The 4308-nt window shown below is 56.2% G+C and overlaps 1 pseudogene; it reads right to left on the minus strand.

Moving 5' to 3' along the window:
* Positions 1 to 2993: 2993 nt before the first annotated feature.
* LOC143169339 (feather keratin Cos2-3 pseudogene) lies at positions 2994 to 3299 on the minus strand (annotated as a pseudogene).
* Between the last annotated feature and the right edge of the window lie 1009 nt (positions 3300 to 4308).

Consider the following 4308-nt stretch of genomic DNA (forward strand, 5'->3'; position numbering starts at 1 on the left):
AGGATCGGTCTCAGCATGCACCTCAGGTATCTCATCCTCGCTGCCTTCCTGAGGCAGCCACTGGGTAAGCATTGGCTTTGACTGGAGGCACGATTGCTCTTCTTCCCACGAGACCCTCACCCTCTCAACAGATCTCTGCAGGGAGCTGCTCTTGAATTGTGGGCAAATGCTGGGAAACATCAGATCACACGGGTGGATTTGCACCTGCTTTCTCAAGACGCTGTTACTGATGGAAAAGATGAGACAGAGAAGAAACAGCTGCTCTCCTGATCATCTCAGAGCCCTTCCCTTCCTTTTCTCTTGCCAACTGTCCACCTCTCTCTGCCTCTCTCTTCTGATCTGTCTGGGCCCAGTGTTTCACAGACATAGCATTGCAGAAGCTCTTTTCTGTCTCGGCACTACATATTTTCTGACTTTGCCACCTAAATGCACAGGATTTTTGAATCCTGTGGGACACCCTACTCACATTCTTAGGGCGTCCCAGTCTCTCTCCTGGCTGGCACATCTCATGCAGCGGCAGCATGCCCTAGCTATCCATTCCTCCTGCATGTCCGCAATGCCAGGGCTTCCTTTTCCCTCCCTTGACCTCGGAGCCTTTTGAGAGGACAGGGAATGGGGAACAGGATGAAACATCGTGCAGGATTTCCCCGGTCCCTCCCCGTGCTGGAGGTGTCCTGGAGCCAGCACAGGAGGGCCAGGCACTACAGGCTGTTCCCTGGAGGCTCCGGGCAGCACAGGAATGGGGACCAAAGACCTGGGTGAAAGCAGAGCTCTCTCTGGGGGTACCCCTGTGGGAGGTAATTGGCATTATTGTGCTGTGGGATCCACGCTGAGCTGAGGTCTCAGGCCTCCTGCCCAAAGTCACTCACTGCCTTGCTGTTCCCATCCATGGGGCTCTGGCTGCAGCACAAGGGACAGGGAGCCTTCTTTGCTGACACTTTGCATCCCCTCTTGTTTTGCATCTCAGAGCCTTTCCCTGCACAGTCGCTGACCCTTCGCTTTCTTCCAGGCACCATGGGGCAGACCACCATCACCCAGCAAGAAGGACAAGTCACAGTGAAGCAGAGAGACACGTTCCAGGGCACCTGCGCATACCAGACCACTAACTTTAAAGGCTTGTTCTGGTACCAGCAGAGGAAAGGACAAGCCCCACAGCTGGTCTCGTCTCAAGCGGTAGCTGGCCCCAAGCAGAGTGGCCGTTTCACCACGTTGCTGAACACCACAGGGAAATACAGCCTCCTGCAGCTGGAGGAAGTCGAGGTCTCTGACAGTGCCTTGTACCTCTGTGCTGTGCAAGACACCCTGGTGCAGGGAGCTTCCTTGGCTGTGCAACAAGCCAGGGGAGGGAGGGGATGTGTGTGTGCAAGGCTGAGCTCGGGGGAAGGGGCCCTCAGCACTATTTCCTCAAAGCACCCAGAGCTCTGCAGACCATGATCTTCTTGCAAGAGGGGTCAGTGTCAGTGGCCTGAGAGGAAGAACAAGGTAGTGAAAGAATCCCAGGTTCCCTTGTTTTCACCATGTGTTATGGGGTGATTCTGCCTAATGGCTCTGGTTACGGGTCGGGCAATGCAGGCGGTTGGGACCGCTTGTGCAATGGTTCCTTGCTGCTGCTGTTTGCTTTATGGTTTTCTCTACTGCACGTTGCTTCTTCAGGGTTTCTGAACATTTCTTCTGCAGTGGGACCAGGCTGTACAGCTCTCTCCAAGATCTCAGTGAGGGAGCAGACCGCCAGGCAGAGGTGGGCAACAGGCCCTGCCAGGAGAAGAGCTGGCCTTGGGGAAAGCAGCTTCATGCCTGGGGGAAGGCCAGGCACCACAGAGCATCTGTGGGGGTTTGGGCACTGCCTTCTGTCCTTGGGGCTCCCTGTCTGGTGGGAGCTGGGGCTGTGTGTGAGAGGCATGAGGGCCCTGGTGTGTTGCCTGGCCAGGCTGACTGCAACATCAATCTGTGAGTCACCTGAGCCCTGCACATCTGTGTGACTGCTGGATTGTGCAGGGAACTGCTTAGGGAGTAGAGGATGTATGAGTAACCTGTCTTTGCCCTTGGGTGCAGGCAACGCCCCCTCCTTCTGGAGACAGGTGGGAGGATGAGGAGGAGAAGGTCAGGGGCTGTTTTAAAGGCTTTTTCTGACACCATCATCACTCCTGTATCCTTCTGACCGAGCTTCTTTTCCCAGCACAGGGCTACCCAAAGCAGGAGGAACTCCCTTCTTCACAGGCTTGTGAGCTGCTGACCTCTCGGAGCCTCCAGCAGCATTGCGATCCTCTCTAGGGGATAGCAGTGGTCAACCTCCCCATCTATAGAACATGTTCTGAGCCCAAGGGCCGTATCTGAGCAGAGATGCTGGAAGGCAGGGCCTGATCGCCACTGGCTGTGGAGGAGCTGAGTATGTCTTCCTCAGCTCCAAGAGACAGTGACTGGAAGGATCCCACTGCCATGTGTCCCACCCTCCCCTTCCTCTGGGATTGATGAAAGGTCCGCTTGTGCCCCCACCTTACCCCCTGCTGCCCAAGGCAATGCCCTTCTTCCTCAGAAATTTGATACAATGTCCACCAAGAAAAGAAATACATGGAGGCAGAGGCTGAGATGCAGAAAAGTTTAATGACTCTGAAGAGGGAAATGAGTTCACTTGTAGAGGAGTTTTCCAGAGCAGGGAGAGCACCGGCAGCTGCCTGTGCCCATTGCCCACGGTGGAGATCCCACCAGTCATCCATTTGCGTGCCGCGTGGAGGGAGAGGGGTCAGCAGATTCCACAGGTTGGCTCTGGGGGTCTTACGGCCCAGAAGAACAGATGACAAGAAAGAGATGGGAGAGAGTGGAAGGCCGGGGAGATAGACTTTGGCCATGTTTTCAGAGGGCCTCAGCTGCCCTCCTTTGGAAGGGCAGCACTGGATGCTCAGCTTGTCCAAAACCAATGGCCGGGAGCTCTGTCTACAGTCCAGCATGAGCTTTTAGGTTCCTGGGGGTCCTTGTCCGGGCTGTTACCAGTGGCGTTAGCAGGGGGGGCACCTTCTGCCACAGGAGCGGCTGGTAATGCAGGAGAGGTCACAGCACCCAGAGGTGATGGGCACTCCGTCACAGCTGAGGATGCTGCCAACAGCAGCGGAGGTGGAGGAGCCCACAACGGTGTTCTGCGGGAAGGAGCTGAGGATGGGGCCGGGCAGGGCCACCACCACGGGAGGGGGCTCAATGACAACGGTGGAGTTCTGGCACTGCCTGACACAGGGCTCATTGCAGCTGTTGGCCAGTGGGGTGGGGCCGCAGGGCCGGCATGGCAGGCACTGGTCGTAGCAGGACATGTCTTGAGGCTGGAGGTGCACCTGGGAGAGAGGGCAGAGAGGAAGCAGAGCACAGGCACATGTGAGGAGCAGTCTGCCATGAGTCTGTCACCCTGCCATGAGCTTTTCAAAGGCACCTGCTGAGCCATGAGATAGATACTGTGCAGTGAGGCAAAAGGGTTAGCAGACCAGGGTTACTGCAAAGATCGCCCAGGCCCAACGAGGCTGCTGCCAATCTTCTCAATGAAGAGCCACACCAGCCAAGTCCCAGAACCTCTCTGAATCAGACCTTCACCCCTCTTCCCCCTCTCATGACAAGCAGCACCAAGACCCAGCATAGGAGCACGCATCTGCATGAACAGAAAACAACATGGGGAAAGGGCTTCAGTCTCACCTGGTTCCCAAGGAGGAGGAGGCGAGAGAAGTGGATGAGAGAGTGAGGAGTTGGGCTTGCTTTTATGGTGGCCCTGACCCCTGCCCCAGGCCCAGAGGCAGCTTCTATGGAAGTGGCAGTTTTCTAAGGTGCCCATGATGAATGGAAAACATCCCAGCTAATGACATGGGCTGGGTGGTTGTTTTCCCAGACGCCACCATTTCATTTCCTGGTTTATGCTGTACACTTTGCCTCATGGAGGCTTCTTCTGAGTGTTGGGATTGAGAGGCCCCAGGATTTCTGGGGCAGGAATGTGTCAGCGCTTGCAGAAGACTCAGCTCAAGTGCCGGATGGGTGCAGTGCAGGCAAGGGATGTTGGCCTGGGGCACACTGGTAGCGTTGCCTGTGGTCACGTTGACAGGAAGGGACCCACCTCCTCCCAGCCCTGCAATCCTTGGCTGGTCGCCCAAGGGCTCTCCTTGGGTGAGGACATGCCACGTCTTTCTCTTTCCCGCCCTCCCAACTCACTCCAGCGGTCACTTGTGGGGTGCAGGTGGGCTGCACTCCTGGGTTTCATTGACTCTTTAAATCTTTCACCCATGAAACTGAGCAGCCTTCCCCAAGATTTGGGTATCGAGGGCTGCAAAGGTTACTTCC

This window comes from Aptenodytes patagonicus, chromosome 20 (assembly GCF_965638725.1).
Source record: "Aptenodytes patagonicus chromosome 20, bAptPat1.pri.cur, whole genome shotgun sequence".
Taxonomy (NCBI): domain Eukaryota; kingdom Metazoa; phylum Chordata; class Aves; order Sphenisciformes; family Spheniscidae; genus Aptenodytes; species Aptenodytes patagonicus.